The 15,135-nt window shown below is 36.6% G+C and overlaps 1 protein-coding gene across 1 annotated transcript in view; it reads left to right on the plus strand.

The window, feature by feature from the left end:
- The window catches only part of CYLC1 (cylicin 1), an 89,535-nt gene that overhangs the window by 35,578 nt on the left and 38,822 nt on the right, over positions 1–15,135 (plus strand). The gene's annotated exons all lie outside the window — the stretch shown is intronic.

Here is a 15,135-nt window from a genome sequence, read left to right on the forward strand (position 1 = left end):
AGATGCTTAAAGATGTCTTACATACAGAAACACAGAAACTCGGTAACCAATATGAAAGAAGATAAAGGAAGGAAACCTCACAGCAAAAGACCACAAGAATCTCAAACCAGATATTAGAAAATATCTTTGGCAAATGGCAGGGCAAAGTTACTCCTTCACAATAGTCACATTGAAAGTTAATGGCTTGAACTGTCCAGTTAAAAGACACCGATTGGCTGATTGGGTTAAGGAACAAAACCCATCTTTTTGCTGCTTACAAGAAACTCATCTTTCCAACAATGATCCATACAGACTGAAAGTGAAAGGCTGGAAAAAGATATACCATGCCAACAGAAATGAAAAAAGAGCGGGCGTAGCCATCTTAATATCGGACAACATAAACTATACCACAAAAACTGTCAGGAGAGACAAAGAGGGGCACTATTTAATGATTAAGGGATCCATTCAACAGGAAGATATAACAATTATCAATGTATATGCACCTAATCACAGGGCACCAGCTTATTTAAAAGACTTGTTAAGGGACTTAAAGGGAGACTTAGACACCAATACAATACTTCTGGGGGACTTCAATACTCCACTCTCAGAGATAGACAGATCAACAGGACAGAAGATCAACAAGGTGACAGCAGATTTAAATGACGCTATAGCCCAAATGGATCTAACAGATATCTACAGAACATTTCATCCTACATCTAAGGAATTTACAATCTTCTCAGCAGTATATGGAAACTTCTCTAGGATTGACCACATATTAGGCCATAAAGCAAGTCTCAGCAAATTCAAAAGAATTAGAATCATACCATGCAGCTTCTCAGACCACAAAGGAATGAAATTGGAAATTAGCAACTCGGGAATCCCCAGAGCACGTGCAAACACATGGAGATAGAACAACATGCTCCTGAATGAACAATGGGTCATAGAAGAAATTAAAAGAGAAATCAAAAATTTTCTGGAAGTAAATGAGGATAACAGCAGAACATACCAAAACCTATGGGATACAACAAAAGCAGTGTTAAGAGGAAAGTTTATATCAATAGGTGCCTACATCAAGAAATTGGAAAGGCACCAAAGAGATGAGCTTTCAAGTCATCTCAAGGATATGGAAAATCTGCAGCAAACCAAACCCAAACCCAGTAGAAGAAGAGAAATAATTAAAATCAAAGAAGAAATCAACAGGATTGAATCCAAAAAAACATTACAAAAAATCAGCCAAACGAGGAGCTGGTTTTTTTGAAAAAATAGACAAAATTGACACCCCATTGGCCCAACTAACTAAAAAAAGAAGAGAAAAGACCCAAATCAATAGGATCAGAGATGAAAAAGGGAATGTAACAAGAGACACCACAGAAATAAAAAGAATCATCAGAGATTACTACAAGGACTTGTATGCCAGCAAACAGGGAAATCTATCAGAAATGGACAGATTCTTGGACACATACAACCTACCTAAATTGAGCCAGGAAGACATAGAAAAGCTAAACAGACCCATAACTGACACAGAAATTGAAACAGTAATAAAGGCCCTCCCAACAAAGAAAAGCCCAGGACCAGATGGATTCACTGCTGAGTTCTACCAGACATTTAGAGAAGAACTAACTCCAATTCTTCTCAAACTATTCAAAACAATTGAAAAAGAGGGAATCCTCCCAAATTCTTTCTATGAAGCCAGCATCGCCTTAATTCCTAAACCGGAAAAAGATGCAGCATTGAAAGAGAATTACAGACCAATATCCCTGATGAACATAGATGCAAAAATACTCAATAAAATTCTGGCCAATAGAATGCAACAACACATCAGAAAGATCATCCACCCAGACCAAGTGGGATTTATCCCTGGTATGCAAGGATGGTTCAACGTCTGCAAAACAATCAACGTAATACACTACATTAACAGGCTGCAGAAGAAAAACCATATGATTCTCTCAATAGACGCAGAGAAAGCATTTGATAAAATACAACACCCTTTCATGATGAAAACCCTAAGCAAAATGGGTATGGAAGGAACATTCCTCAATACAATCAAAGCAATATATGAAAAACCCACGGCCAACATCCTATTGAATGGGGAAAAGTTGAAAGCATTTCCACTGAGATCTGGTACCAGACAGGGATGCCCACTCTCACCACTGCTATTCAATATAGTTCTGGAAGTTTTAGCCAGAGCTATTAGGCAAGAAAAAGAAATTAAAGGGATACAAATTGGGAAGGAAGAACTCAAACTATCCCTCTTTGCAGATGATATGATTCTTTATTTAGGAGACCCAAAGAACTCTACTAAGAGACTACTGGAACTCATTGAAGAGTTTGGCAAAGTAGCAGGATATAAAATCAATCCACAAAAATCAACAGCCTTTGTATACACAGGCAATGCCACGGCTGAGGAAGAACGTCTAAGATCAATCCCATTCACAATAGCTACAAAAACAATCAAATACCTTGGAATAAACTTAACCAAGGACGTTAAAATCTCTACGATGAAAACTACAAAACCTTAAAGAAAGAAATAGAAGAGGATACCAAAAAATGGAGAAATGTTCCATGCTCATGGATTGGAAGAATCAATATCATCAAAATGTCTATTCTCCCAAAAGCAATTTACACATTCAATGCAATACCAATCAAGATACCGAAGACATTCTTCTCAGATCTGGAAAAAATAATGCTGAAATTCATATGGAGACACAGAAGACCTCGAATAGCCAAAACAATCTTGTACAACAAAAACAAAGCCGGAGGCATCACAATACCAGATTTCAGGGCATACCACAGGGCAGTTGTTATCAAAACAGCATGGTACTGGTACAGAAACAGATAGATAGACCAATGGAACAGAATAGAAACACCAGAAATCAATCCAAACATCTACAGCCAACTTATATTTGATCAAAGATCCAAAACTAATCCCTGGAATAAGGACAGCCTATTCAATAAATGGTGCTGGGAAAATTGGATTTCCACATGCAGAAGCTTGAAGCAAGACCCCTACCTTTCACCTTACACAAAAATTCACTCAACATGGATTAAAGACTTAAATCTACGACCCAAAACCATCAAATTATTAGAGAGCATTGGAGAAACCCTGCAAGATATAGGTACAGGCAAAGACTTCTTGGAAAAGACCCCAGAGGCACAGGCAGTCAAAACCAAAATTAACATTTGGGATTGCATCAAATTGAGAAGTTTCTGTACTTCAAAAGAAACAGTCAGGAAAGTGAAGAGGCAACCGACAGAATGGGAAAAAATATTTGTAAACTATACTACAGATAAAGGGTTGATAACCAGAATCTACAAAGAAATCAAGAAAATCCACAACAACAGAACAAACAACCCACTGAAGAGATGGGCCAAGGAACTCAATAGACATTTTTCAAAAGAGGAAATCCAAATGGCCAACAGGCACATGAAACAATGTTCAAGATCACTAGCAATCAGAGAAATGCAAATCAAAACCACAATGAGGTTTCACCTCACCCCGGTGAGAATGGCTCACATCCAGAAATCTACCAACAATAGATGCTGGAGAGGATGTGGGGAAAAAGTGACACTAACCCACTGTTGGTGGGAATGCAAACTGGTTAAGCCACTATGGAAGACAGTCTGGAGATTCCTCAGAAACCTGAACATAACCCTACCATACAACCCAGCCATCCCACTCCTTGGAATTTACCCAAAGGAAATTAATTTGGCTAATAAAAAAGTCATCTGCACATTAATGTTTATTGCAGCTGAATTCACAATAGCTAAGACCTGGAACCAACCCAAATGCCCATCAACAGTAGACTGGATAAAGAAATTATGGGACATGTACTCCATAGAATACTATACAGCAGTAAGGAACAATGAAACCCAGTCATTTGCAACAAAATGGAAGGATCTGGAAAGCATCATGCTGAGTGAATTAAGCCAGTCCCAAAGAGACAAATATCATTTGTTTTCCCTGATCGGCGACAACTGAACACCAAAGGGGAAACCTGTTGAAGTGAAATGGACACTATAAGAAACAATGACCTGATCAGCTTTTGTCCTGACTCTAGATATACAATGTAATACTTTATCCTTTATAGTATTTGTTGTTGTTGTTGTTGTTCTAGTACTAGCAGTTGAACTCTGTAATTAACACACAATTATTCTTAGGTGTTTAAATTTTAACTGAAAAGTGATCCCTGTTAAATTTAAGAGTGAAAAAAGAGAGGGAGGAGATGCACAATTTGGGACATGCACAATCAGTCTTGCCCCAAATGATGGAGTTAGAAATGTGCCAGGGGATTCCAATACAATCCCATCAAGGTGGCATGTACCAATGCCATCTCACTAGTCCAAGTGATCAATTTCAGTTCACATTCGATGGCTCTGATAGGTCTAAGAATCAAAGGGATCACACAAACAAGTCAAGTGTCTGCTAATACTAACTGATAGAATCAAAAAGGGAGAGAAAGATCCAGCATGGGAAGTGGGATACACAGCAGACTCATAGAATGGCAGATGTCCTAAACAACACTCTGGCCTCAGAATCAGCCCTTAAGGCATTCGGATCTGGCTCAAGAGCCCATGAGAGTATTGTAGGCATGGAAAGCCAAGATACCATGGAAAAGAAAAAAAGAAGAAGACCTAAATGAAAGATCTCTGTGAGTGAGATCCCAGTGGAAAGAACGGGGCCATCAAAGAAGGAGGTACCTTTCTCTGAAGGGAGGAGAGAACTTCCACTTTGACTGTGACCCTATCGGAATAAGATCAAAGTCAGCGAACCCTAAAGGCTTCCATAGCCCTGGCAACTCATGACTAGAGCCTAGGGAGATTACTGACGCCATGAACAGGAGTGTCAAATTGTTAAGTCAGCAACAGGAGTCACTGTGTACTTACATCCCATGTGGGATCTGTCCTTAATGTGTTGTCTAATGTGCAGTGATGCTATAACTAGTACTGAAACTGTATTTTTACACTTTGTGTTTCTGCGTGGGTACAAACTGATGAGATCTTTACTAATTATATACTGAATCGATCTTCTGTATATAAAGATAATTGGAAATGAAAAAAAAACCTGGTGTTAAATTGGAAACGGCATAGAAAATTAATTAATTTTTAAAAAATATTATGTAGGATCTCTGCCTTTAATGTGCTGTACACTCTTATTTAATGCTATAACTAGTATTCCAACAGTATTTTTTTTTCACTTTGTGTTGCTATATGGGGGCAAACTGTTGAAATCGTTACCTAATATATACTAAACTGATCTTTTGTATATAAAGAGAATTGAAAATGAATCATGATGTGATTGGAAGGGGAGAGGGAGCGGGAAAGGGGAGGGTTGTGGGTGGGAGGGAAGTTTTGGGAGGGGGAAGCCATTGTAACCCATAAGCTGTACTTTGGAAATATATATTCATTAAATAAAAGTTTAATAAAAAAAAAAAGAACTGATGTGGCCATCCCAATATCAGACAAAATAGACTTTAACACAAAAACTATTAAAAGAGACAAAGAAGGACACTATACAATGATTAAAGGATCGATTCAACAGGAAGATGTGACTATTATAAATGTATATGCACCTAATTACAGGGCATCAGGCTTTTTAAAAGAAATGTTAAGGGACTTAAAGGGACATATAAACTCAAACACAATAGTAATGGCGGACCTCAATACCCCACTTTCAGCAATGGACAGATCAACCAGACAGAAAGTCAACAAGAAAACAACAGAGTTAATCAACACCAAAGACCAAATAGACCTTGCAGATATGTACAGAGTCTTCCACCCTACAACCACAGAGCACACATTTTTGTCTCTGATACATGGAACATTCTCTAGGATTGACCACGTGCAAGGCCATAAAACAAGTCTCAGCAAATTCAAAAAAATCGATATGGTACCATGCATCTTCTCAGACCATAATGCAAGGAAACTGGAAATCAACAACTCAACAATCTCTACATCATATGAAAACACATGGAAAATGAAAAAAAAGTTTCTGAATGAACAGTGAGTCATAGAAGAAATCAAAAGAGAAATAAAAAATTCTGGAAACAAATGAAGATGACAAAACAACATATCAAAATTTGTGAAATACAGCAAAAGCAGTGCTAAGAAGAAAGTTTATAGCAATTGTGCCTATATCAACAGACTGAAAATGCACCAAATAAATAAATAATTTATGCCCTTGAAAGATCTAGAAAACAACAGCAAACCAAACACAAAACGAGTAGAAGAAAAGAAAAAATTAAAATTAGAGAAGAAATCAACAAAATTTAAACCAAAAACAAATACAAAAGATCAGAAAATGAAAAACTGTTTATAAAAAAAATTGACACACCATTGGACAGCTAACCAAAAAATGAAAAGAGAATACCAGAAGAGAGAAGACCCAAATAAATAAAATTAGAGATGAAAAAGGAAATGTAACAATATATACCACAGAAATAAAAAGAATCATCAGATAATACTACAAAGAGCTATATACCAACAAACTGGGAAACCTAGAAGAAATAGATAAATTCCTGGACACACACAACCTACCTAAGCAGATCCATAACCAAGATAGAAGTTGAAGAAGTAATAAAGATCCTCCTGCCCAAGACTGGATGGCTTCACTGCTAAATTCTACCAGACAGTTAAAGAAGAACTAACTCCAATCCTCCTCAAGCTATTCAAAAAATAAAGGGAAGGAATCCTCCCAAATTCTTTCTATAAAGCCAGCATTACCTTAATTCCTAAATCCGGAAAAGATGCAACAGAGAAACAAAACTACAGACCAATTTCCCTGATGAACATAGACACAAAAATCCTCAATAAAATTCTGGGCAATAGAATACAACAACACATCAGGAAGATAATTCACCCTGAACAAATGGGATTTATCGCTGATATACAGGCATGGTTCACAAATCCATCAATATGATACATCACATTACCGAATTGAAGCACAAAAACCATATGATTATCTCAATAGATGCAGAGAAAGCATTTGACAAAATACAACACCCTTTCATGATGAAAACTCTAAGCAAGCTGGGTGTAGAAGGAACGTTCCTCAATACAATCAAATCAATTTATGAGAAACCCACGAACAGCATCCTTATGAATGGGGAAAAGTTGGAAGCATTACCACTGAGATCCAGAACCAGACAAGGATGCCCACTCTTACATTGCTATTCAATAGAGTCCTGGAAGATTTAGCCAGAGCCATCAGGCAAGAAAAAGAAATCAAAGTAATTCAAATTGGTAAAGATGAAGTCAAATTATCCCTGTTTGCAGATGATTTGATACTATATATATGGAACCAAAAGGACTCCACTAAGAGACTACTAGAACTCATAGAAGAGATTGGTAAAGTAGCAGGATATAAAATCAACATACACACAAAAAAAAACAGTCTTTATATACACAGACAATGCCATGGCTGAGAAAGGACTTCTAAGATCAATCCCATTCACAATAGTAACAAAAAAATTCAAATACCTTGTAATAAATTTAACTAAAGATATCAAATATCTCTATGATAAAAAAGAAATAGAAGAAGATATCAAAAAATGGAAAAAAAACTTCATGTTCATAGTTTGGAAGAATCAATATCAATAAAATGTCCATTCTTCCAAAAATAATTTACAAATTCAATGCAATGCCAATCAAAATACCAAAGACATTCTTATCAGATCTAGAAAAAAATGGTGCTGAAATTCATTGGGAAACACAGGAGACCTCGAATAGCTAAAGCAATCTTATACAACAAAAAACAAAGTTGTAGACATCACAATACCAGATTTCAAGACATACTACAAGGCAGTTATAATCAAAACAGCCTGGTACTGGTACAAAAACAGATGGATAGTGCAATGGAACAGAAAAGAAACACAGAAATCAATCCAAGCATCTACAACCAACTTATATTTGACCAAGGAACTAAAATCATTACCTAGCGCAAGGGCAGTCTCTTCAACAAATGGTGCTGGGATAACTGGATTTCCACATGCAGAAATTTGAAGCAGGACCCCTACCTTACACCTTACAAAATAATCCATTCAAAATGAATTAAAGACCTAAATCCATGACCTGATACCATCAAATTACGAGAGAGCATTTGGGAAACCCTGGAAGACATTGGCACAGGCAAAGTGTTCCTGGAAAAGACCCCAGAGGTACAGGCAATAAAAGCCAAAATTAACAAATGGGATTTCATCAAATTGAGAAGCTTCTGTACAGCGAAATAAACAGTCAGGAAAGTAAAAAGGCAACCAAAAGATTGGGAGAAATTATTTGCAAACCCTGTAACTGATAAAAGATTAATAACCAGAACATATAAAGTAATCAAAAACCTCCACAACAAAATTAACAACCCCATCAAAAATGAGCAAATGACTTAAGCAGACATTTCTCAAAAGAGGAACTCCAATTGGCCAACAGACACATGAAAAAATGCTCAGGATCACTAGCCATCAGGGGGATGCAAATCAAAACCACAATGAGGCATCACCCAGTTAGAATGGCTTTCATACAGAAATCAACAAGCAACAAATGATGGCGAGAATGTGGGGAAAAAATTACCCTAATCCACTCTTGGTGGAAATGAAAACTGGTAAAACAGTTTGGAGATACCTCAGAAATCTGAATATACTCCTACCATACAACCAAGTCATCCTACTACTTGGAATTTATCCAAGGGAAATGACATCCACAAAAAAGAGTTATCTGAACCTCCATGTTTATTGCAACTCAATTCACAATAGCTAAGACATGGAATCAACCTAAATGCCTTTCAATGGAAGACTGGATAAAGAAACTATGGGATATGTACTCTATGGAACGTTACACAGTGGTTAAAAAAATCCAGTCATTTGCAACAAAATGGATGAATCTGGAAAATATCATACTTAGTGAAATAATCCAGTCCCAAAGAGACAGATACCATATGTTTTCCCTTATCTGTGAAAATTAGCAGAGCACCTAGAAGGAAACCTGTAGAATTGAAATTGACACTATGAGAAGCAATGACTTGAACAGGCCTTGTCTTGACTGTCAAGGAACAGTTTTTTTATTATTATTTTTTTCTACATAATACCATTGGCTTAACTCTTTATTTAACAAAGAAATAATCATAGGTGTATTAAGTCAATTGACAATAGATCCCAGTTAAAAATAAAGTGGGAATAAGAGAGGGAGGAGTTGTACAGTGCAGCACACATTCCCATGAACTTACCCCTAAGGGTAAAGCTAACAATTTGTCATGGGACTCCAAATCCCATTAAGTTAGGTGGTACTAATGCCATCTTACATGATAAAGTGATCATATTAAGTGTGTAACTGATCATATAGATATGATTACATGTAAAGGGGATCACATAAATAAAACCAGTGTCCAGTAATAACAATAGATAGAATTTAAAAGGAGAAAATATTCCAACACGGGAAGCAGTCCACACAGCAGACTCATAAAATGACAAATGCCCTAAACAGCACTCAACCTTAGAATTAACCCTTAATGCATTCAGTTCTGGCTGAAAACCCCATGAGAGCACTTCAGGGATGAAAAGCCAAGATACGGTGGCCAAAACTGTTGTGCATGAAGGATCTCTGTGAGTGAGACCCCAGTGGAAAGAAGGGGCCATCTAAGAAGGATGTACTGTTTTTTGAATGGAGGAGAGAACCTCCACTTTGCTTATGTCCCTGTAGAAATACTGACGGAGTTTGTGGACTGAGAAGATTTCCATAGCCTTGGCAGCTCATGTCAAGAGCCTCAGGTGATCACTGACATCATAAAAAAGTGTTAATTGTTAAATTAACAACTGGAGTCACGGTACACTTACTCTTCCTATAGGACCTCTGTCCTTAATGAGTTGTACTATGAGAATTAACTGTAAAACTTGTTCTCAAACAGTACCTTTATACTTTGTGGGTATGTGGGTGCAAATTGTTTAAATCTTTATTTAGTATAGAGTTGGCCTTTTGTATATAAAGTTAATTAAAAATGAATTTCAATGAAGAATGGGATGGGAGAGGGAGTAGCAAGTGGGACGGGAGTGGAGGTGGGAGGGCGGGTACTGGGGGGAAGAATCACTATATTCCTAAAGCTGCACCTATAAAAACTGTATTCATTAAATAACAACTTTCTTAAAAATAAAATGTATCAGAGTAAAATGAACATTTTCAGTTTGATGATTGCTTATAGCCCTTGTCTCCTCAGTTGAGGAACAGTGTTTTTTTTTTTCTTCATTCTTTTTGTTGAACTATTTTACTTAGTGTATGGTTAACTTTAATAATTATTAACTAAACTAAAAGTAGATCTTTGTAAAAATTAAGAGTGGGAATGGGATAAGGAGGAGGAAGAAAGATTGGAGTGTGGGCGGGAGGGAGGGTAGGGTGAAAAGTGTCACTATGTTCCTAAATCTGTACATATGAAATACATGAAACTTGCATAAATTAAATAAAATTTTTTAAAGATGCAAATAGCATACATATGAAGATAATTTCCCCCAAACAGAATCCTACCTCCTCCAATTATTTTGTTTCTATGAGGAAAAATTCACATTTACAAATTTCCTTCCAAGAACCTTATTCTAATTCAGTTATGTACATAAAATTTGTTTTCAGGTTTGAGGGGCAACATTATCTTTCAAACTTTTCAATATAATCTTAATGATTGTACTTTGACTAAACTTACATATTTAAGAACACACATTATTTTTTAGAGAAATAACACTGTGAACACAAAGCTTTTATATAAATAAAAAAGCCAGATTATGAAGATTATATCCCAGATTACAGCTGTTTTTTATAGAGGAATGTTTATATTCTTCAAAGTTCCTTTCTACCCCTATAACTCTTTGATGCTCACACATACACTCACACGTTCACTGTCCTGTGTGCACACATTCACATACAAAACTTGTTAAAATAAAATATCAAATAATTCATTATTAAGCCAGATAGATTAATTCTATTAAATACATGAAAAACTAATTTGTCAGTCTAAGCTTTAAAAATTGTGCACTGTAAGATATAACTACTCTGTGCTTTCCCTTTAAATTTCTCCTAGTCATAATCTCTTTATGATGTCACTACCCAATATCACCAGTTTGAACATACAACGCTGAAGTCCTGGCAACATACAGGCAAGGGAAATGTCTCTTCCAAGTTTGTAAGTCCTTTTTTAAAGATTTTTTACAGTTTTTTGGTAACTAATATGCTTAATTGGGTTACATGTATATATGATTAAGTATAAAGAACATTTCTTTCATGGTTACTTTATTTTTAGAATGAAAGTTGTATTTTAAACAAAGATATGAAACTACCATCAATATCTTGGGTGTTTGGCTTTTGAAATTTAGTTATTTCAGGCTCTTTTGCGAAATAACTGAATGACTTTGACCATTTTACCTTTCTGAGCCTGTTTCTTACGTTTCTTATTTATCTGTTTATTTATATTTATCTGTTTCTTATTTTAGGGAGAATGGAAGAAACTAATGTACATAAAGACATTTTAAAATGTAAATCAGAGTAAAATTTAGTAAGACTTCAATGTATTAGTTCAGTGTACTTAACTTAATGTGTAGGTAACATTAGATCATTTTATTCAGATAAAATGGAAGACAGTAGGGGCACAGTGGTGTTGGGGCACAGTGGGTTAAGTTACCTCCTGAAAAGATGGCATCCCTTATGAGAATCAGTTCAAATTCCACTGCTCTGCTTCCAATTCAACTACCTGGTAATGCACCTGGGAAAGCAGTGAGAGATGTCCCAAGTACTTGGGCCCCTGCCACCCACGTGGGAAACCCAGATGGAGTTCCTTGCTCCTGGCTTCGGATTGGCTCAGCTCCAGCCATTGTGGCCATTTGGGGAGTGAACCAGTGGATGGGATCTCTCTGGCCTTCTCTATATCTCCATCTCTCTCTCTCTCTCTCTCTCTCTCTCTCTCTCTCTCTAATCCTGCCTTTCAAATAAATACATAATCTTTAACATAAACTCTTTTTTAAAAAATTGATTTTGAAGGGCAGGATTACAAAGATGGAGGAAGAGACAGAGAATCCATCTGCTGGTTCACTCCCCAAGTGGCCACAATGGCCAGAGCTGAACCAATCCAAAGCCAGGAACAAGGAACTCCATCCAGGTCTCCCACTTGGGTGACAGGGGCCCAAGTACTTGGGACATCTTCCAATGCTTTCCCAGGTGCATTACCAGGGAGTGGCATCGGAAATGGAGCAGCCTGTACTTGAACCGGTGACAATATGGGATGCCAGCATCACAGGTGGCTTAACACACATGTCAAGATGGTGGCCCTAGTGAGTTTATCTTTTAAAGGAACAATAAGTAGAAGACAAAATATTATTCACATGGAATTAAACAGCAGTACAACTGCATTCTTTCAGTTCTGGTTGTTATTTTACAAGCTGATCTCTTAAAGTATATTGTTGAAAGTAAAAAAGGAAATAAGACAGTTCAGGTCATGTTAACTTGAAACTATCAGCTAATACCCATATGTATTAATTGGAACCATATGAGATTACTGATTATTAAAAATACTATCCTTTCCTAGTGGATAAGAATGCAGAGGTAATTCACTTGACTGGACTTAAACAGGTCTTTTTGTACTCCTTATTCTATTCCATTGGTTGATTGTCTTTGTGTCAATGTTACATTGTATTAATTACTATCATCTTAAAATAATTGGATATATTAATATTTGGTATTGTATATATTTCACATTTGTTATTTTCTTCCAAATAGCCTTGCATATTTAACCATTTCTTTTCCATATCCAATTTATAACCAACAAGTCCAATATCAGAAAAAAAAACATTTATTGAGATTCAATTAAATAAATATATCAATTTAGGGAGAATTTCTATATTTATATGACTAAATCTTCCTGTCTCTGAAAATGGTAAATACATCCATTTCTTTAGGTTTCTTAAATTTATATTAATGTTGCTTTCTGCTTCACAGTGTAAAGATATCACACATGTATTAAGATTTATTCCCACATGTTTGGTATTTTGAGGAGATACAGAAATGGTATTTCAAAAATTATTTTCTAATTGTCACTAGGATATAGAAATATAATTTATTTTTAAATTTTATTTTTAAGATTTATTTATCTATTTGAAAGGCAGAGTTACAGAGACGCAGAGAGAGAGAGAGAGAGGTCTTTCATCTACTAGTTCACTCCCCAGATGGCTGCAACAGATGGAGCTGTGCTGATCTGAAGCCAGGAGCCAGGAGCTTCTTCTGGGTCTCTCACACAGGTACAGTGGCCCAAGGACTTGGGCCATCTCCTACTGCTTTCCCAGGCCATAGCAGAGACCTGGATCAGAAGTGGAGCAGCCGGGAATTGAACCAGCGCCCATATGGGATGCCAGCACTGCAGGAGGTGGCTTTACCCTCTGTGCCACAGTGCCAGCCCCTGTAATTGCTTTTCACATTTCATGTTTGTGTCTAACAATCTTAGCACTGATTAATTCTAGTAGTATGTCTATAAATATTTTGCATTTATATTAGTAATGCTGCCTGTTAATAATGACAGTTTGGGGCCAGCACTGTGGCCTAGCAGGTAAAGTTCGAGTCCTGGCTGCTCTACTTCTGATTCAGCTCTCTGCTATGGCATGGGAAAGCAGTAGAATATGGCCCAAGTGCTTGGGCCGCTGCACCACATGGGAGGCCCAGAAGAAGTTTTTGGCTCCTGGCTTCAGATCAGCGCAGCACTGGCCATTGCAGCCATCTGGGGAGTGAACCAGCAGATGGAAGACCTCTCTCTCTCTCTCTCTCTCTCTCTCTCTCTCTCTCTGCCTCTTTCTCTCTGTACCTCTATCTTCAAATAGATAAATCTTTAAAATGACTGTAAATAATGACAGTTTCACTTTTTTTTTCTATTCTGACACTTTTAATTCTTCATGTACTGTCTTTCTTATTGATTTGACTAAATCCTCCCATGCAATGTTAAGTTAATGTTCTTCCAGGAGACATCCTGCTGTTGTTCCTGTTTTCAAAGAGTTCAAGTTTTCAAGATTGAGTATTACATTTGTTATAGGTTTACTTTAGATTTCCCCTATTTGATTAAGGAAAAATACTTTATATTCTTTCTTTGTTAAGAATTTTATCATTATGCTTAGTGAAATTCGTCCATCCCAAAAAGTCAAATACCATATGTTTTCCCTGATCACTGGTCTAATAGAGTTCTAAAATGTTATGTACAGGTAAAAATAACATTTTGAGATTCAATGGTTGTTAATATCCCTTGTCTCTTCAGTTGAGGAACAGGGTTTTTTTTTCCATACTATTTGTTGAACTCTTTACTTACTGTAGGGTTATTCTCATGAGTATAAAGTAAACTGAAAATAGATCTTTGTACAAATTAAGAATTGGAATAGGAGAGGAAGGAGCAAGAAGGGTAGGAGTGCGGTGGGGAGAGAGGATAGGATGGGAATAATCGCCATGTCCTTAAATTGTGTATCTGAAATGCATGAAGTTTGTGTACCTTAAATAAAATTTAAAAAGTAATTTTATCATGAATAAGTACTGGGTTTATCAAATGATTTTTACTACATATTGAGATTATTATTGCAATTTTACCTCATTTATTCTAATGTTTGTATGTACTGAATTTCAAATATGAACCAACATGAAATAAATTCTACTTGGTCCTGATATGTATTGGTCCTCTCTATGTATTAAATTTGCCAATTTGCATTTGCATCTATGTTTGACAGATTCAGCCCTGTAATTTTTCCACTAACAACTTTGTTACTTTTTGATATTCAAGTTATACTTTCTTATTAAGAAAGGTAAATGTTGAGGTCAGTGCTGTGACTTAGCTATAAAGTCGCTGCCTGCAGTAAACTGGCATCCCATATGGGGGCCAGTTTGAGTCCCGGCTGCTCCACTTCCAATCCAGCACTCTGCTATATCCTGGGAAAGCAAAAGAGGATGGCCCAAGTCCTTGGGTTCCTGTACCCACATGGGAGACCCTAAAGAAGCTCCAGGCTCCTGGTTTTGGATCGGCTCGGCTCCAGGTGTTTCAGCCATTTGGGGAGTGAACCAGTGGATGGAAGACATTTCTCTCTTTCTCGCCCTCTCTCTGTCTGTAACTCTACCTCTCAAATAAACAAAAAAATCTTAGAAAAAGAAATGTAAATGTTTACTTTTTCCCAT

The sequence above is a fragment of the Lepus europaeus genome, chromosome X (assembly GCF_033115175.1).
Source record: "Lepus europaeus isolate LE1 chromosome X, mLepTim1.pri, whole genome shotgun sequence".
NCBI lineage: Eukaryota > Metazoa > Chordata > Mammalia > Lagomorpha > Leporidae > Lepus > Lepus europaeus.